The sequence below is a fragment of the Pithys albifrons genome, chromosome 8 (genome assembly GCF_047495875.1).
Source record: "Pithys albifrons albifrons isolate INPA30051 chromosome 8, PitAlb_v1, whole genome shotgun sequence".
Lineage (NCBI taxonomy): Eukaryota > Metazoa > Chordata > Aves > Passeriformes > Thamnophilidae > Pithys > Pithys albifrons.
In genome coordinates, this window is record NC_092465.1 from 19,246,520 (window position 1) to 19,267,964 (window position 21,445).

The 21,445-nt window shown below is 39.7% G+C and overlaps 1 protein-coding gene across 4 annotated transcripts in view; it reads left to right on the forward strand.

Annotated features, from left to right (window-relative positions):
* Positions 1-5,417: 5,417 nt before the first annotated feature.
* The window catches only part of LOC139674813 (sodium channel protein type 2 subunit alpha), a 76,361-nt gene continuing 60,333 nt past the window's right edge, over positions 5,418-21,445 (forward strand). For 3 of the 4 annotated variants that reach the window (XM_071561605.1, XM_071561599.1, XM_071561604.1), the window contains exon 1: positions 5,418-5,745. The gene's annotated coding sequence lies outside the window, so the exon portion shown is untranslated. The remainder of the gene's footprint in view (positions 5,746-21,445) is intronic. The other variant, XM_071561603.1, reaches the window with a different exon arrangement.

Below are 21,445 nucleotides of genomic sequence, written 5' to 3' on the forward strand. Positions count from 1 at the left end.
GCTAACATCATAATAAAGATATATGATTAGCAATCTGTACTCTAATGGTTGTAGCTTTTAATAATAATAAAATTATTTTAACATGAATGTTATTAAGTAATAGTTAAGAGTCCACCAACTCTTGTAGAAAAACCAATACTAAGGCCATACACAAATGGATTCAGTTGTGATAATTCCATCAGTTTAGGAAAAATAAGTCACAAAGGATAAACCACCCCAACCACCTTCCATATGTGCCTAAGTGCTTCCAAAACACTGACCTCAGGTTACAACTTTCAGATGAACTACAATCACACTTATAAAATTATCATGAGCTGAACAAGATGTACACAGCAATCACAGCTTAGAGATGTCTTAAAATATTCTGTTTATATATGCACCCACTGTTCATATATTTAGAAAGAGTAGGAATCCTGTTTTGAAGAAATAAGATTGTTATGTGAGACTGTTGTCTGTTTAGTCTAAGTCCAAGATAATAAGCCACAGACAAGAATAACAGGTCAATAAAAAGGGTTCTTTCCTTATGCCAGTGATCCTCAAGCTAAGGTGGATGTAGCTGGCACACTGCTTGGCTTCAGGAGCTTCACAGCCAACTTCACTTGGCATTGTTAATTACTTGGTGAGTTGATGAAAAGTTCCATAGGTTAACTGGAAAGATGTAGCTCTCCCACCATGTATCTTCTAGATGTTTCTATCCTCCAGCATGCAGCAGGCACTGCATCTGCTGCCACCGCAGAAGTTTAGGAATTTCTGATTGCTAGAAGCTACATTCCTTTTAATCTTGTTAATCTTGCTTGATATGATTTTTTATTTTATTTTGGCATGACACAAGAGAGTCACAGAAGGCAATTAATTTATTAGGAAATACTTTTTTGCATGACATGTAATATACCTTAAGAACTTATACAGATACAGGCCAACAGCTTAGAGGGATTCTAAAAAACACTACATATTTATGTGAGCAATAAGGCTTAGAACAGGGAGCAGGAACTGACTTGGATAATAAGAATTCAGTATCTAAGGCTTGCAAACTTCTCATCTAACTTCCAGAACTTAATGTATGTATGTGTCTCAATTCCTCACCTATGAAATGGAGATAATTTTTTGTTAGCTAACCAAGCTATAGAGATCAAGAGTCAAGAAATATTTTAATATTCTTTGTAATGTCCAAAGAGACCAGCCAGGCCTTGGAAGCTACTATTTCAGGCACCATATATTCACAGGACACAGACCATGTTCAAAAGGATCTAATATATAGATATATATATGTATATATGACAAGGCCAATAAACAAAGATGAAATGCAAGCAATCGATTTCAGAGTGAACAAATACAATTTAAGATAGGCAGATTTTAAGACGTGGAGAAATGAATTAAATGATACCTCAGTAAGAAGTGCACTAGTGCTCTCAGAGCTAGTAACAAAATCTAATAATGTCCTCCCAGGACACCTATAAACAGAGAGATTGCATTCATATGTTTTCATTCTATTTATTGCTACTGAGTCATGTGGTTTAATTGGTCAGATGAAAGGTAATCATCACTTGCAGAGAGGGGAGGTTTTGCTAAGCAAACCTCAAGTTATAACTTATTTATTTGCTAGCCTTTAAAAGCTGGAATGCCTAGAATAATTGCTTTGTTTAATAACACATGCTTGCCAAGTTGATTTTCCACTAGAAAGTTTCTCCACATCTCAGAGTGCCTAGGAGTTTTCTGCAGTAAAAATCATACCTTTTTAACTAAGCCATGAAAATATATTACAGAGAGATGACAACAAATTTCAGACAATTGACGTTAAAGAAAAATAACTGTACTTTGATCTGCTTTTCAGCCAAAAATGATAAGGATACAGAACATGTAAACTCTTCAGTGCACTGAACTGCAAAGTAAGCACAAACTAATGCCTTCATGGTGGTACTATAGGCATACAGTGTCAAAGAGAGCAAAGATGGAAGTGATACGTACTTTCAGAAACTGTTGTACACATTCCTTTTCAAATCTATCTTCACTGTTGGTCATTAAAAGGCAGCCAAGAAATTACTGCCTTCACATTTTGAAAGCATTATGAATGTGATACAAAATAGTCCCTTCTTCACAAGTAATTACCAAGACCAAATAGTTTTCATTACATAGAAAAATGTTTGGAAATCTTTTAAGTTCCAAAACTATCTTTCTTAGGCAGAGGTAAAATCTGGCAGCCTGCACTAATACACCTCAGATGCAAAGATTTTAGATATGAAAGTAGTGCGACAAAATTAAAAGATTGCTGATGTTTAGTAGTCAACAGAGTAATTTCTCTTAAAGTAACTCTAGAAAAGAGAAAAAAAATCACACTTCATATTTAGAATCACCTTAACATTCAGTTTCACTTCAATGAGTAAGTTGCAAAGATGGCTCTCAGACTTTAAAGGCAAGAATGACAGGCTTTATGATTACATCAGAACTAAATAACAAACTCTAATAACTTTTGATTGAGATTAATTTATGTCTTTTAACAAGATGACAAATCAAGGAACTAGGAATCTGTTCAATCTGCAGACCTGTCTTTTGTCTGATCACTTCAGAGATTCAGATCTAGCATTTGAGACTAAGAGATTTGTGGATTAAAAGGGATATAAAGGAAAATAAATGTTTCTAAAAATGTGAAACAGCTATTTCTTTGAGGCATGTAAATGACAGGCGTAGATCAGTGTCTATGGGCCAGAACAGCTGCAGGCATTGCTCCTTAAGCTTAACATCCCATGCGCTGTGGAAACTGGAGTTTGACCTTTTGCTCCATCTCTTCTGGGCAAATGTTTTTGCATGATTTAATAGAATGGTTATTTTTTATGCAGATGACTGTTAGACAAGCTCTGAGAGGCAAAGAGAAATTTCTGGTAGAAACAAGCTCTATCAGCATGGTTGAATAAGCAGAAAGATTCTACCGGCTATCCTAGTTTTACACACTTAAATAAAAAAAAATCATAAAATGAGATTTGTTCAACGGATAATTGTTTTCATTCCTATATACTTACTATAATTACTATTGATATGTTAAATAAAATCATGAATAAACCATGTTTGTAGATGTTGTTGGAGAGCTTTAGGAGATTTAGAATCTGCTCTGAGAGATTTGCTGGAATCTCTCTGAATCTCTTCCGAATTTTTCATACAAAACCTCTTGATTTTCTCACAGACATGTAAGTAAATGTTTTGCACTGAAAATGAGGGGTTTATGGGAAAATGTAAATGTAGAAAAATCCTGTGAATTTCAGCAGTTACAAGTCTATTGTCTTTGACTTACTGTGGCACTTTATTGTGTTATATGTGAGATATTATTATATCTCATTTTCACTGTACTCTTCACAGAAGATACAGAAAATCAAATCTTGCTTTGCCAATGAGCTTTACCACTAAGGTATACTTGTCCTCCAGATTAAAGAAGTAAGACTGTGATAGACTGTAGAAGGATCAAGATTACAGAATATAAAACAGAATAAAAGTTTCTCAGTTAATGAGAGAAAATAATCTTTATAATGGAGCTGAAATGCATGTTTCTTACCAGTACACTTTAAATTAATTTTCTACTCTACTGCAAAGAATTATATATTAGTATAAGTAATAAAGGTTCATACAATCTCCAAATCTCTTGTAACAGTTTTATCTCAGTTCAGATTTTATTAATTCAGATAGATAGATAGATAGATAGATAGATAGATAGATAGATAGACAGACAGACAGACAGAACGACAGACTAAAAGCTCTTTTGGTTTATGAAGTAAGCCAAATTAACATTTGAAACTTTAATGTTACATATTCCAATTAAGTTATTGTTTTGTGAAAAGTACATTCAAGAAGTAACTTTAGAATTAGGCTTAGAATATAAGCTTCCCCATTTGATGTTTCAAGTAGGCCTATATTCATTCATAGTGCATTTTCATATTTATACAAAGCTGTGCAGGTATATTCCAGCGCACGGAATTCCTGCGGCGTGCCCTCGGGAGGGCGGGCCCTGGAGGCGCAGTGCCCGCAGAGCCCGGCCAAGCTGCAGCACCGCGGACAGCGCTCACTGCGGGCGGCGCCTTCGCGGGGAAATCCTCCACAAGGTATAAATATTGGGTTTGCATAAAACAGTATTCTATATTTCAAAAAATCCGTAAAACAAAGTCAGTCTAAAGTGTATTTTTTGTGTGACAATAGGATTTCTAAGATGCTCAGTCCATGCTCACGCAGTAGGCATTCTGACGTATTATTCTCATTACTTGAACTATTTTAGTACTTTGGAGTTCTTATATGATCCAAGATATCATTGTAGGGATTGAACAAGCATAGAAATGGATAATTTTTCTGAAGACATTCCAAGGGTTTTTGATAACTGAGATGAATGGTTTAAGCTGACATAACTATGAGTTGCTACTCAAAGAGATTGTCCCTCCAGCTACTTCCCTGTGTTGAGATCAGTGATTTTTGTAATGACTTAGATCATGGAACCTAACTAAAAAAAATCCATGGTCTTCGTCTAAATTCATTCCTAGTTAACTCCTGCATTTGTTCCTCCCCCAAACCCAACATTTTGGCTTGATTAAATTTTCCTCCACAGCTGAGAGCTGTTGAGCCAACTCTGCATGCAGGTGGCTGCTGTGTGATGAGACAGAGCAGGTGTACATGATCCAAATAGAAGATAAAAGTAGAAACAGTCAGCTACACAGCATTCCAGTATAAGGTATCCTTTAGTAACAGTAAATCCAACACTGCTATTATGGGAATTGTGGCTAGACACAACTGGGGTGAGGCAGTGAACTTGTATATTAGTTTAAAACAATTAGTAGTATCCAGAGTATCAAAGATTGGTTTCAAGATTCTATAAAATGCAACAAAGCCTTGGATTAAAATAAGTAAAACAGATCACCTTAAAAACTCTTTATTGAGCAATAATGTAATAGTCCTGGCGAATTCTATGCATCCATTCCTTCTGTCTTACATAATGATCTTTTTTCCTCTGTCTTTCAATGAGGGTAAAAATGTAACTTTTATTTTGCAGAATCAATAATCAAAGGAAAAATAGCAGACACCCTTATTTTCTACTGTTTTATAGTGGGGAGTTCTGGATAAAGATTTACTTCTTAATTTCTAAACATTAAGTGCATTAGTACATGGTAAATTAGAGATATCTGGCAGAACCTTGAGTTTCTGCAATTATTTGTATATTGATGTATATACTTACTTCAATGTTAACAACAACAAAAAAAAGTTGGGCAGTTTTAATCTCAAGCCAATTTTCCAGCATTGGTAAGCATTCATGACTCTTGCTTTCTTCTGGAGCCGTACAGTGAAGGGCTGAGTGCCCTCCCAACGCGGCGCTGGCTGGGCAGGGGGTGCGGCTCCGGCGCGCTCGGGCCGTGCCGGCAGGGGGAGCCAGCACAGAACCCGCGGCCGCCTCGTTTCCTCCCCCTCCGCTCTGCTTCCCCTCCCTCCCCACTTCTCATTTCCCCCACAACCAATTTTCGGATCGATGCTGGGATTCAAGGAGTGAATCTCAGAACAGGAAGCAGGCGAAGAGACTACAGAATACTGCAGAGGTTCCTTTGTTGCTTTTATGGGGGAGATCCTTTCTTTATTTCTTTCCTTTTTCATTTCAGTGAAATTAAGAGTTTACAAGCCTCTCTGCCCACGAACCTGTACCTGCAGTACAACGAGCCTCTCATCATCTATCTACAAGTGTATGGATATTTATTATGCTATGGTTTTTAATTCTCTTTTAATCAGGTAAGACACTATTACATTTAATTGGAATGCTTTAGACATCAAATTTCAGTTGTTTTATACCAAGCTTCTTCTCTTGTGCTGCCACACCTAGTTTTCAATTAATATTAATAGAGCAAGAAGGGAGGAAATCATAGCCATCTTTGCCACTGCATGGTTTTTTCACAGTATTTAATTAGGTCTTAGCACAATAATAAAAATGTTGTTTCTCTTGGGAGTTTTCTGGTCCTATGTTTTTTTTTAAGCTTGCATGTGTATAATAAGGATTACTTTTGTGTTTGTGTTTTTCATTCTGATTGTGGTAATTTGTTGCTGTTGGTTTGAGGTGGTCATCCACAAGTGTTTTCTTTTTCTGCTGGAGGCTATACTGTGCTCTATTCAGAATACGAATTTGGGATGTTTTAAAGCACACAAATGCATCCTTGGGATTGCACAATTCTGATGCAGAAATGTGCTGTTGCTTCTTTATACCATCTTCAGACCGAGGCTTTCCTTACTTCCTAAATGCATCATTTTGTTTCTGTGAGGCATGGGAGATTTAACAGGATTCTCCCCTCCCTCATCTCCCAAAACAGCCTCTCCCTGATGAAAGACAGAATGGAGGGCTTAGTCTGTGACTAAACATGGTTTTGCACTGCTGCATGTACTATATGAAACACATATGTTTTGTGAATTGTTTTACATATATAAGAATGAAATTTTTATTGTAAAAAATTCATTCCATATTGCATGACAGAGAAAAATCATTCCTTCCATTATTTTTTTAGAAGCATGATACACACTGGGAGAGACAGGGGAATGACTCAGGAGGTGGGAAGCTCATGCAGCACCCCCTGAGTCTTCTTTCAAACCTTCTGGTCTTTTTTCTTACCTTCTCTGAATTACATAAATAACGTATATAGTTGGGAAAAACAACATACATATGTATTGATGTACACAGTCATAGGTCAGAGAGGGGGCTCAGTAGCCAGTTTGTGGAAAAAAATTAAGAATGTGCAATTAGTTTAAATGCATTTTGATTTTAAGGTGGCAAGTAGCACTTAATCAAAATTTTCACACACCTGTGTAAAAGTAAACTTTCTTCTTTTAGTGGTGATTGGTGAAGCAACAGAAAATTGCCTGTTGGGCTTTGAATGCTGGATGCTGCATTGGGCTTAGCTGATTCCTTAGATACACATGAAATGTTGAGGAGGTTCACACGCGTTCTCGCCATCTGTGCAGGTTGCCTGCTTGGCTGTATTTTTGTGATCGATGTTTACAATATGTATATCTGGGTATGGCTCAGCCATTGTAATGTCTGAAGATCTCTTCATTAGATGGTAAAGATTCTCCATTCTTGAGATCTGAAGAAACGACGAATAATCCTGTCCAAATGATCTGCAATTTCCTCGAGTGACAAATGCATTAAATAAATGATGCTCTCATATGTCTATAGGCCCCACTTCAACAACAAACAGGCATGGCAATGGGATGACTCACATTCTTAATATTAGGGAAGTGGATAAGTACCTGGCTCTGATCTCTTGATTTTCAGACTGCACCAATTTTCAGGGAAAGAATAACTTTTGTAATCACAGAAATTTTGCAGTGTTCATAAAACACAGTTAGTAGGCCAAATGAGCTTCAAAGATAAATTATAGATTAACTTTTATGTTTAAAAAATAAAAGGAAAATCCATAGAGTTGTAACAGGCCTTAAAGGGAAACACCAAAGCTGAATTCTTACAGGTTTTGAGTACGTTCACTGGGAGCATTAGGTCTTGGGAAATGAGGCACATAAATGACCATATTATATCAAGGCATGATCCATTTACCTTTCAGGATGAATGAACTTGGATATTTCTGGAAGAGTTCAAGCAAAACTTGACCCTAAGAGAAAGCTAGCCCTCCCTGCCTTTTGTGAAACTTAGTTTTAGGAAATATTAAAGCCTTGCTATTTTTGTTCATCTGAATTACTCCAACTGAAGGGTATTCAGTACTCCTATAAGCATGAGATCTTCACAGCAGGGACCAGCGTATCTGCTCTGCAGCCAGAGCAAGAGTCCAGCATCAGTTATGCTGCCAGTGCTGCCTGCTGATGATTTCTTCATCACAGGCCTTTATGAGTGGATACCTGCAGCCCTGCTCTACCCCTGAGTAGCCCTGAAACTGTCCCACTAAAGGCATGGAGAGGACACTGAAATATCATATAGTCTATCTGCTCGAATCTTACTTGGTAGCAAGAAATGCAGCCGTAATCCCCTCTTATGCATGCAGCTCTTGGCTGGAGCACGAAAATCTCAAAAAAGCTTTTTACTGTGTTGTCTCCAATGTTTAAAAGCCATGTACATGCTCTCTCCAGAACACAGTTTGGATCCTTTGCATCCACAGACCCTGATCCTATAGTCCCCCTGAGTGGGAGCAGCCTCTTGGCCATCAGAGCCCTCCTGTTCCCCTCTCTATGCCCTTGGCCTCAGCTTGCCAAGCAGGTGTCAGGGATTCCAGGGCCTCCTTTCTAGAGGATTCCTGAAGTCACTTGAATAAATCCATTCCTTATGCCTCCTCTTGTCTCACTGACACCCACCAGTCTCAGAAATGGTGAGTTAAATGACATTTCTGCCAAGGAAGGCCTGAATCTTCTGTTATGGTCTTTGAAAAACAAATAATGTACCTGATTTCCAAGGGGTGTTAATGGTGAGAGGCAAATGATGTTGTGAGTTACTAAATATCATAAGGATTAAAACCAAATAAACTAAAAAGCTAAGGAGGAAATTAATAATTGCATTCTCACTGCATATTTGGGATGATATGCAATAAAGGAGGTTTGGGACCAAAATACTGAAAAAGGACAATTTAAAAAAACATAGAATAACTATACTCATGTTATTCAGTTCCTATTCCAAGTTTGCAACTTCACCTCTCTTATTTCTGCTTCTGAATCTACTATTGTTCCTTTTCCATTCCCTACTTCCAACTGAAGTTAGGCTGCTCCCTCTTTCTGCCTCTGACTGGGTTGGGACCAGCTTTCACTGCCTCTGACTGGGTTGGGCTTTGCTTTCACTCCTGGTTTCTGTGTTTGATGCCTCAGCAGCTATCACTGTCAATGTTGCTGAAAGGGCTGCTAATGCTAGGCAGAACCACAGTTAACAAGTGGCAGCTCTGTAAGTATTTATTACAAGCTGCTAAGAAGCTTTTTTCCTGAGCATATTTAGAAATTACTTTAGAGAAGTGCTGAATGGCCAGATTTCAATAAATTTAAATAGGAGCAACAAAATTCAAACTTTTATATTGCCTGAGCAGCCTACTTGACACAATCCTTAGTAAATAAATTGTAGCAAATGTTCTCAAGAAAATGGCTGGAAATACATTTTTAGGCTGCAGCATTACCATCATGCTCATTAAATAATTAGAAAAATAGTCTTCAATCTTCCTATTAAAAACCCAACACAGGTTCATCATTCTTGCCTATTGGTTTTTAAACTTTTAGATTAGTGAAATAATACTTTCAAACTTTCTCCAATAAGCAGACTATGAATGTACTTTTTCTATTAAATGGTGAAGATTTTGTTGTTAGGAGCATTCAAATTGAAAGAAATAAGAACTATGATGAGGATACATGAATCTGCATTGTCAAGTTAAGCTTTTCTTTCTGACTTCATTGAAAGGAGTGTCTCATGATTTGCAGTGTCATTAAAGAAATAAATCCAGTCTCAACAATTAATGTTTGGCAAAGCTGAAGGCATTATGAAGGATTAACATGATGGAAACTATTAAGCAAACAAAACTCTGTCAGTTCTGTTCATACTATATGAAAAAAAGCAAAAAAATCAGCAATAACATATTTTAGGTCTCTCTAGCTGAAGTTTCCATAAGTTTTGTGTAATTGTGATCCCACTTGCTGCTTGATTCTTAGCTTGGCTTCCCTTAAATGTGTGCAGAATCTGATTTTTGCCAGATGAGTTGTTCTTGAACTGCTAATGCTAGTTGGTTCTCACTCATCTTTCTGGAGATCCTCACAGGTACTCCCCATTATGCATTAAAAAAGCAAACTTTCCCTCCCAAGAAAGAGGATCATGTTCAATAAGATAATGATTGCTCTATGGGGGGTATAGTTACCTCACCTGCACAAAGTGTTAACATACAGCATGAGCAGGTGTGCATTTTAAGATGATGGATGTCCAGCTTTTCAACATACAGTAAGTGGTCTCATCCTCTAAAGGGGCCTTTTCATATCACAGGAGAGCCTGATTTTTATGGCATATGGTGCTGCTTGTCTGGTCTTCAATGGAGTTGTAACGTACAGATTTTGAGTAATTTAGAAAATGTCAAAGGACCCACTCTAGCCAAAAAAATTGCATATCATTCAACCCTGTAGTAAAAAAACCATGACAGCTGAGGGTCTAGCCAGCTCTCAGCTCAGGACTTCGAACTGTACAAACCCACCTGATTATTTTGGCCTGCTAACTTACCACTCTGTAGCTTTCTGGATGCTGGTACTGAGCTAACTTAAAGCTTCAATATTTCAAAATCTAGTGCTGTCATTCCTCTGACAGCAGGGTGAATTTTGCTTTAGATGAATTATTACCAGCAGGCTTTCACAGAAACAGTCTTCCTGTCTGAATGGGTGTTATTTATACATTATTTTTTCTATACCATCCTTACCATGTCTCACCATCCTCAGTGTAACTGCAAAATCCTCCAGACTTTGACCCCAATGTAGTTTTGTTTGATGATAAATGTAAATGACTCACTCTGAAATTAGGATTCTGACTCAAGTTGTGCAAAGCAATACACTGTATTCTAGACTCACCCATTTGTCTCAGGAGGATCACAGATATATTAGGAGCCAGATTCCATGCATGTATACAAAATGGAGTCCGATGCATGCAGAAAAATTTTACAGTCTGTGAACTTGATCGAAATAGTAGGTGGAGTTTATTGCATCATAAACTGCGCAGAGAAAAGTTAGAAACAAATGTCCTTTGCCTGGCCAGTGGGATCAGAATTTGCTGCTTAAAATGAATTCCATGAACAGGTGCAAACAAAAAGAAGGTTGAAGTAGCACCAGAGTATCTCAACAGACCATGTGTGATAGGGAAGTATATGGCAAATTTCAATACAAATACTATTATGAAACAAGAACTCTGCCTAGGGTAGTTGAAATTTGACAGCCTTACTCTATGTATACTCATTGTATTTTATTTATTAGTAAATATTTGGACCAAGTGAAAACCAGTGGAAAATTCTACCTTTTGAACCACAAGGCCAGCTTTGATGATTAGTTTTCCCTACTGAAATCTCTGGCAAGGTTATTTTAACTGGGACTGTGGCACGCAAGGTCGTATCACAAAGAGTATAACAGGTGTGTTTGCAGAGTGTGTGAGCTCCATGTGTTTTCTCTTTGCTGAGAGTCAATAATGCAACCATGGAAACTAAAAGATAACTACTGACACCAGGCAGAATGAAAAAATCTTCCGTCTGTAGTTGTGTTAACCTGAAAGCAGACATGGGGCAAACACTGCACAGTTGTTTGCTGATTGAGACTTCAGCGATGGCTGCACAAACATCCTGTGCAGAGGCACTGGCACAGGTTCGGGTTTGCAGTGCAGAGGCTGGTTTCCATTTTGTGGGATGGGAAGCACTGTGGACGTGCTGACAGCAGGAGCCCTCTGAGGTACCACCTTGATACTACTGACAAATCCTCCCAGTGAGGCAATGAGAATATTGAAAAGACTGGGGTGCAGGCTGAGCTAACGTTTTATTTTCATTTGTCTTCTCCAAAATACTGATAGACAAAACAGAAAGCCTACAATTTTACTGTCAGAAGCAATGGGAAGATGCAAATCTTAAAAGTTATTAAGGAAATCAATTTGATTAGAAAGCAATAGACTGTAAATGTTACTGGGCCACACTTAAGAGTCGCTTTTCAACATAGTAACATTTTACACCTTGTGCAACGTTTGCTTTTGTGGTTATGTTGGCTAAACATATGCAACAGCCAGAACATTTTCAAGACTTATTGTTTCAAATTATTTATTTACAGTATTTTCAGTTAGAGTTAACATTTAAAGTGCTTCACAGCCTTTACATCTGTGACTGTAAAAAGATTTGTGCTTTTGCCAGCTGAAGTTTTTATGAATTACATGATCTTTGATCTGAAGCAAAGCCAAGCCAAAGGCAGGTTGGTCTCAAAGAAAGAAATCTGGGACTTTATCCCACTAATATCCTTCGGGGCGGGGTGAATTGAACATAAGCCTCCGGGGATGATGATGACCTTTAATGTTACACAGGACACTTGGGTGCTATTAGTCATGCTGATATCATGCTCTGTGGAGTGGCAGAGGCTGGGAACCCAGCAGCATTCTCCATTGCTGGGAAAGGGATTATAGAGCTGCCAAATAAGGATTCACACATTCTCAAAATAATCTGTTCTTAGTGAGAAAGATGATGGATATGATGCAGAAATTTAGTGATCTGGTGAGTTAGTTTATAAATATTGTGAGGATTGGTGACTGGCTCCAGAATCGTGGTAAGGAAGGGAAATATCCCCTGGGAATCTAGAGGAAGAGAAACTGATAGGAGGAAAGCAGTCAAATGTAACAGGGGAGGCAAGAAATTTTATGAGGTTACAAAAATTCAGTTTATATAAGGGAAAAAGTAAAACACATAGTAAAGGAGATCTTGACAAGTGTATCCACGTTCCTGTATGGAAGTAAGCAGTGTGGCATGTATGGCTCCAGTGGGAAAATCTCGGTGCACTGGTAGAGCTCCAAGTTGCAGGTGATGCTGTGAGCAAGGAATGCTTGTAAGAACTCTTTGGGGAGCTCCTGTATTCGATGTAATCAGAACCTGTTTTGCTGGCTCAAATGTAGTAGGAAAGGAAAAACAGTCCTGAAGAGGTTTTTAACATCTGCTCCCTTGCTTTATTGACATGTGCTAACAAATGCAAATGGGGAATATACTCTCAGAAAATTTACAGTTAGGAAATTATTCTGAACTCGAGAAAATTATCAAACTCCATAGAAAAAAATTTCAGTTCCAAGTCACCCAATTATAATGAGCTGCAGTTGTATTTTAGCCTAGAATTTTGTTGATTATCCTCAGAAATCCCTCTTTACCCTGTAGTTATATATAAATAAGCCTCCATGCTTTTTTTGGTTGGTTTTGGTTTTTTCTTTAAAAGTTACCTTGAAACCAATTCTGTATTTTTAAAGAAACTGACTCAAATTTACTGCTGTTGGTTGTTTTACCCCTCTTATGGAAAAAAAAATCAGGAGCTATATAAAACTAGGTTTTGGGCAGATATATGATTTAACTATTCAGCTTTCCATTTCTGCACATTTCCATACTTAAAAGAAGTGCTACAGAAGTTTTGTCAACACCACTACCCAGGAAAGTGATGCCTAACTATAAAACAACACGTCCATGTTATTGTAATAATACTTTGCCATCAGGTAACTTACCTAAGGGATTCTCATGAATTTGGTGTGCTCCAGCTGAGGCTCTTTTTAAATCAGGGGACTGGTGTAATCTGTACTGTGCAGAATGTCAGAATAAACACACTCATAATCGTCTCCTCTGATCCTGCATTTATGAATCTGTGTTGCTCCCTCAGGCCTTTCAAGTTTCTTCATGAATACTGATACTACCTTTCTGCTCTTACTTAAGTGTATGTGTCTGCCATATGCATTTTGTCCCTCTGGATGGCTTAACCCATAAACGTCTTTTTACTGTGTTTAGAATATTCTTACTTTATGTCTTGATATGACAGTTAGGTTATCAGGACACCATAAAAGGCAAACAGAAATTGGGCCTGGCAGATTGTTTCAGGGTTTTTAAATGTCATTTCTATTTAATTGTGGGTCAATTAACTACCCTGTTTCCTTTCAGATAAAAAAAATCTTCAAAATTTAATAGAGACTTGTTTAATGCTTTCTAATGTTATATATCTGACTGAGCTTTTCATTAACCATAGAAACAAACGTGCTGGTCAGGTCACCAGGGAGCAGTGGTGATGTTTGCTGTCTTCCTTTGCATGGGAGGGATGAAGCTGCAGCTCTAAAGTTTTCAAATGGTACCTGTATGATGGTCTGAGAAATGCTATATAACCAGTCAGCTGTTCTGCACAAGTCACCAACCATATTACTCATCATGGGGCCTAATTTCATTCTGTTTGGTTTAATTTTTCCTTTTCGAGTGCCAAATTTTGAATATACAAGCAGCCTTACGTGTCCCAAACTGGTTACTTCTTCATTTAAAAGATGTAGTTACTCAGCTTTAGAGATGGCTGTAGTGTGAAGTTTTGGTCAGTTGGCAGACCTGTAATACATAATAACTTAAAATTACAGTAATTAATATATATTGTTAAGTACAATAACAGGAATATCCAATTCTCACCCTGCCCCTGTTAATGGGTATCAGTGCACAAACCACATATATTTCCATATGTCATTCTGGTTCCAAAACCACGCATGGTTCTGCTTCTCAAAATGCAAAGTGGGAATAATGGTAATGGGGGCCAAATAAGTGGCTCATATTTAATAAAGAGGTGTGGAAGGAAGAGGATCCACTAAATATTTCACATTTTAAAAACCCCATTAAAAGTACATTAGTAAGTGGCAGAGTCAAGCAGTCAGTTGTGGAACACTGCACTAAGCCTGTCTTTACATTCTGGAAATCACACATTATGATTTGTAGCCACCTGTGAAAAGAGTAGTTTGAGTGAATTGCCTGCCATCGAGCAGTACTGAGTAGCATTCATCTCATCTCTCTTTCCTTCTAGTCAGCAGAGAGAGAGGCACTTCTAGGGCACAACTTGCCTCATGTTACGGTAGATACCTGAAATAGGTCAGAAGAATTGCCTTTTAAAGGACCCATTTTTCTTCAGTGAATGTGAAGGGAGTTCAGATTGGCTCAGATGTGGATGGCTACAGATCCAGGCATCTGATGCCAGGGAGGTGAGTCCCACCTCACGACACAGGCAGAGGTAATACCCAGCACATAGACTTTGCACAAAGGACAGTGCTTTTTGCCCACATAGTTATCATCCTTTTCTTCCATTTCCTGCTAGTCACTTCTCCAAATCCCTGTGCAGCACTAAAATGAACCAAGAAAGTCTCCTCCAAAATGAATCTCACTGCTTGTGAGAACTCATTCATGTTGTGAAGACAGTGAACATTGCATTACAGTATCTACTGACAAATGCACCAAAAGTAAAGCAGATCTCAATTCTAGCATATGCTGTCTTTTGAGTTCTTCTTCCTGCAGTAATGTGTTTTTTTATTAGAGGTTTTGTACACAATTTTAGGGAGACCACATTGATACTCATATGAATGAACAGCAGTTATTGAATGTACATTTACACATACTTCACAGAGCTCTGAACTTGTCATCTTCATAGTTTTTTATTAACTCATTTTCACATCTTCTTGTCCATTCTTCCAATTAATTCCAGTCCAGTTATCTCAGCTTTTTATTCCCTCTCTTGCCCTTTTATCCCAAGCTGTTTTGCTTTGTCCTATCTCAGCTTGCCCCATTTATAACTGGTTCCTCGGCTTCCCTTTTCCTTGACTTTTCCCCAGCTTGGTCTCCTTTGAGGTCAAATTGATCAACCTACATGAATTTCTGGATCATAAAAATCTACAAGTCTTTGAGCTTTTCATGTCTCTCCAGCCAGCCTCCAGGACTACTGCAGCTAATTTTCAGACAGTCTCTTTATCCAGGCAGACAGTTCTTACACATATCATTTTCCCTGAAGGTTTTTATGCTGCCTGTCTTCAATCTCAGATATTTCTTCCTAAATGCCCCTTTTCCTTTTGTATTTCCTTCTGGATTTTGATGGTTTTTTTCTTGTTTGTTTTTATTTGGCTTGGCTTTATTTAATAATCAAAATATAGGATGGTTTTAGAACACAAAAGCATTCCCACTCTTCACACTTTTAAACCTCTGGGGTGTTCTTCCAAATACATGCAAACTAATTTTTCAAAATTTTTCAACTCTGGCAAGTATTATAGATACCATTCCGAAAGAAAAAGTATAAAATTCAGAATGCTGTTTTGCAAAAATTTCTGCAGGACTTCATTTTCATGCTTTGAAAATTGGCAGCTATAAAATTTTAAGGAGAAACATATATAGGTAGCTTTTTCTTGGAAATGGCTGCATCATTTGAGTTGAAGCTTCTCTCAAAAAATCAATCTGAGGCAAAAATGGAAAATTTTAGCCCCAGCACTTCAAGTTTGGCAGAATCAAGCAAGGGGGAACAGGAAAAAAGAAAAAGGAAAAAAGGACAGGTCAAGCATCTCAGTAATAAACAGTACCATCAGCCTCATCTGCAATTATCATGAAACATGGCAACCTGTAACTAGTAGGTGGCTTGGACCCATCTGCACTCTGTCCCTAAGGATATAATAACAACTGCTAACCCATAAACCATCGTAAGACTGAAAGAATATTTAAAAGTAAATATGAGACCTCATCTGTGACTTAATTTCCAGAATCACTGAATCCACTTTGCTTCTGGCTTATTTGAACTGGCACTTTCCTGAAACAATGCCAGTTCTTCCATTCCAGTGGCAAAGGGAATCTGGTGGAGACCATGCGTGAGGAAGGGAATTGCACTTTGCAGTTGTGCTTTTTTGTGTTTCTATCTGCTTTGGAGACCTTCCTATGTTTCCAGATGCAACTGCATAGTAGGGGCATGAGTAGTGCTTATGAGGAAACATTTTGTGGCATGCTGCCCTTGAACGCTGATAGATATCCAGGGAGTTAATGGTTCTTTCAAGCTGCATTAACCCCTGCAGGCTCCCCTTGGCAGCTGGTGCTGTGCAGCTGCAGGGAGCCTGTCACTGTCGGTACAGTTCCCAGGGGGGAAATTCTCATCTGTTATCCATGGAGATATTTGCTTTCTCCATGTGGGATGGCCCTCACGCTTTCTCCATCAATTGTGTTATGGATTTGGAAGTTTCTCAAGAGGCAGTTGTGCTTGTTACTACTAAGCAGTCTGTAACTGCAGCCTATTTAGAGAGTGCTCCGTTCAGATCCAGATTCTCTTTGTTTATTTTGCAAAGTTACAAACTGGATAAGTACGTTCTTCATGCAGTCTCACATATACCAAACGGAAACCCGTGGGGTTTGGGCATGTAGTGGAGGAGGTCAGTTCTTTTCTTAAAAATATGTCAACAGCTTGAAATGAGTGGAGGTGATGTAAGAGATGTAGGAACTGTCCCAGCGCCGCTCTCCCCATGTCCGTCTCTGTGGTTCTACAGTCGCCGTTTCCTATTTAAAAAAAACCCGCAACACTCCGCCCAGCCTGGAGCAGGAGAACTGGAAGGCTGTAGACAGAAAGCAGTATGGCTGTCTGTATCCATACAGACAGTCCACAAGTTTCAGAGGAGGGTGGTGATCCCCCGCTCCGGTTCCTTGTTGCCCTGGTGGTAAAGCGTCATTTGGGCTCCATGCCTGCTCAGCTCAGCGTGTGGGACAAAGGAGAGGGACCTCGCCCAGCAGGATTCCAACCCCGGACTGGCCCTGGGCCTCGATGGCCCTCGATAGGGACTCGCGAAGGGCGGGTTCTGCCCATCCCCGCGGAGTGCGGCCGAGCCACCCCTCTCCACAGCAACCCACGTCCGCCTCTCCGCAGTCTGCCGCTCTCTGGCCAACACGAAACGCCCGCTCCTCGCCGCCCCTGCCCCTTCCCCTGTGCGCTCAGTCCGGCTGCAGGAGCTGGGGGTGCCCTCCCCTGTGGAGGGGACTCGGTACTGGGGGTGTCTCAGGGAGCCCCCGCACCCGCGGGCTGTGCCCCCCCCCCCTCCCTCGCCGCGCGGTGCCGCAGCCGCCGGCCCCGTTGCCTGGCAACGTGCCCTCGGCCGCGCCATTGCGGAGCGGCACTGCCGGTGCGCGCCCCCGGGTGGCTCCGCACTCGGGATGGCGCTTCCAGCGACATCGGACGCCTCCTTCCCTCGGCCTGGGGACGAGGGGAACTGAGAGGCCCAGCGCGACGGCTCGGCTGCCGCACCTGCGGCGCCCTGCGGCGGCGCGGGCAGGGCGGTGGCGCCCGGCGGGCTCCGCCCCGGCTCCCCTCGCCGCCCTCGCTTCCCTCTCGTTTTCCGCAGCGCCTGCGGTGTGGGCGTGTTGACGCTGCCGGACTGCACGGAGCGGGGGGGGGAGCGACCTGGGGGGGAAGTGGGAGCCGGTCGCAGCAGTTCTGTGGGGCGGACGGCTCGGCCCTTGGCACTTTGTACTCGGCTTGCGGGGAGTTTGGCCTGGGTTACGTAAGCCATCCCTGGAAAGGCAGTGTCTCGTTCACAGGTTGTGTTTGCAACAGCAGACAGTAAGAGGTTATGAAAGTGGAATCACACAGCATTCTCCACAATCACTTGTCACTAGGTTCAGAATCACAGTTTATGTTTTTCATCCAAAACTGCTAGGCATGTATTAGGGGAGTATTAGCATACCCTATCTACCTGGTGTCTTGTATCCAAAAGCATATAAATTACATATGAATTTTCTGTAGCCATGCTGTAGTTAAGATTAGTGGAGGTTTCCATCTAAACATCTTTATGTAATACCCATACTGGGAATGTTGAACTCTGAGTTCTGGTTTGTCAGGAAAGAAATCACAGCATGTTTTATTAACAGCATAAGTAGTCAGCACATTCTCCTATTCAGGCATCTGGAAATATCTAGCTCATCCCATACATATGGCATTTCTGTTATCATTACATCTTTGAATTGTGTATTCACTCTCCCCACACAAACACACTAAAAATGGGTATATTTCTAGCCTGAAACACAAGACTGTACTTGTGGGGATATGTTTCTCACAATGGGTATCAAGGCAAAGATTGATTTGAAGAAAAGCCCACTGCAGCTAGACAGCTGAAAGGCCTTAATCACTTAAACAGCTTCATTAGGGATTTGGCGAATAGCCTTGCATTGTCTTCCCACATTGGTCTTTGCTTTGCAGACAATATTTCTCTTTTTGTCAAGGGAAACTTGAACTGTTGTTTTGAATCTTTCTTGAATGTGGATTGGCCTTCATTTTTTACTCTAGTCAAGGAGCACCGAAGGTGCTCATTGGAGTCTGGTAGAAAGTTTATTTCACTGTATTAAAAAAAACAGTGAAGAATGGTATTTTTATCAAGTGAAAAAAACAAATTGTCTAATACTAGAAGGAAGGATTTAAGGGCCTCTGGAAAGACAAGTAGATTTTTGTTCTTGCACTGACATTTGATTGAAAATCAGAAATTGTTCAAAGACCTTTTCTGATAAAAGAAGTAGAGTAGCTTTAAGAAATGCAAGTCGTTGCCCGTTATTGGCTAACAGGAAGATAACAATCCGCTGATTTTTATCAATGTGTTTTTCATACTTCTTTGGAGTACATCTTGCCTGTAGCACTGTGAGCAGTTTCTTGAAATAAGTTTTAAGGAGAGTAAGAAAATTCATTTGAAAGCCCCCCCCCAATTTCCCAGTAGGGATCTGTGTATAACTGTTTTCACGTTAGAAGATCCTTGCTGCACATTTTGCATGAAATGCTGTGCTCATGTTCATGTTGAAAGGGAAATGGTCACCTGATCTTGGATCAGGTCACCTGATTCTGGTCACCTGATCTCGGAAGAGCAGTTCTGAGGCTCCTGTAGCTGAATGTAAATGCAATTTCATCTTTAGACTCGGTAGTGTTTGGGCATTTTTATAACCAAATTTGCTTTTTTATCCTACTTATACTGCATTCTGCACTAGGTACAGGATCTATGCCAATATTTGTTGACTACAATTGTTAGAGCCCTGTCCTGCTCCTTTATTCAAGAACTGGAGATCGATTCATTCATACTGTGGCACCTTAAGCCCTATGGAGGTTGCACATAGGAGAAGCACTAAAACTTGGAAGACTCCAAAGGTAGTCAGCTAGTCCTTTGCACTCTAAAAGTGAGGGGACATAATAAGCCTCTTAATTTCTTTTCTGAAGTGTGATGGATCAGCTCTTAAATCTATCTGAAATCTGGCCAGTTATTTCAAGTTTTCAGCCAGATCAGTGAGCTGATTTGGCTGTAATGCAGAGGTGCAGAAATGCTCAGACCAGCACAGTGGGGAATGAGCAGGGTAAGAGTGTGTGGAAAATGCATCTGTCCTTTCTGACACCACTATGTCATATTTTCGCGTAAGGTTTTCATTTTTAAAGGTGACTCGCTAGTTATACATCCATTTAAAATGTTGGAAAATGTGTAGGAAGCTGTATTTTTATATAGCTCTCTAAGAGCTGTTTGGAAAGGTTTGTTGTGCAGGAACACCTACTGTTCAAAGTGCTCAATTCAGCACGTTGATACGGTATGAAGGGACCTCTGTCACAGCTCTGGCTACTGAACAGACAGTACAGAATTGTATGAAACACACTCGAGGATAGGAAAACTGATGTTTATTTGCTGTGTAATTTCATCAGTAGTGAGACCATAAATCTTAGCAGAGATACTATGCCAGCTGTAAACCTTCCACCTTCAGACAAGGCAATCACATGTTACACAATCTTTCATGCAGTGCCATGGAGTGCTGACAGATCCAGAAGGGTTACAAAGATAATACTCTGTGAGACAGAACAGGGTATTTCCTGCTTTTATTTTACCCATGTATGAGAATAACAGTAATGTGAGGTGCAAGTAAGAGAATGCACTAATACAGGTTTTCAAAATTTGATTGTTTTAATTTCTTTTTATGAAGCTGGGTGAAAAGAGACATGAGTAAATTAAAATTGGGGGCAGATGTCTCCTATTCCACACCAATACTTCCTTAAGGACTCTTGATCTTGTCCTTTTCACTCTAAAGAAGTCCTTAGAATGTCTTTCATGTGATGTAATTTTCTTCTATCCTGCACCCCCACTGGCTCTTGAAGAACATTCTCAGCCCACAGTGACTGAAATCAAACCCCTTTTCTTTTCTGTTTCTCTGGTATATAAACAATAAATTTGTGCTCACTTGAGGCCTGGGGAATAAATAACAGATGAAGCAGCACAGAGCAATGAGAACCCTATGCTTATTAAAACTGTAAACCAGTGAGGGCCTGCTATAAGTTTCTTGATTCTCATCCTGGTCAGTTTTGCTCCAAAACTCACACTCACCACTGATCTTTCTTTTTCCAAGGTCCAGCCTTTCTTAAAGTGCTTGAATGATTGTCATGTGTCTGCTCTTTTTTGACTGGTAAAAGGTTTTGCTAACAACCCTTTCTTGCTTCCATTTAACCCAACAACCTATTTGCCTACATGCTGGATAAAGGGAAAAAAATTCCTCCTCTTCCTTGGAGAAGCTTTCTGGACATACAAAGACTGTCAATGGGTCTTCAATCAATCATTCCAATGTAAATTTAAGACAGGAATAGCTCAAATCCCACATTTCCTTGGTTGTGTTCTCATAACTTATGTTTTATTGCTGTGGTCAGAATTCTTTCCATACTTTTTGAAATGTAATACCCAAGTTGGACATACTACTTCAAGCAGAAGAGTAGATCAGTTCAAAAGTTTATAAATCCAAGTACTTTTTTTTTCCTTGCAACACCAACAGTTTTCACTCATGTTTCGTGATGTAATAAGTACTTTATATCTTTTCCTGCAGAGCTATTGGTGTATTTTTCCCCACATCTTGTAATTGTTCTGTTACTTATTCTTGCCTAAATAAAAAAGTAGGACTTTTGTCTCTTGAATTACATCAGTTTTTGAGCCCGTTTTGTTATTTGTCAGAAC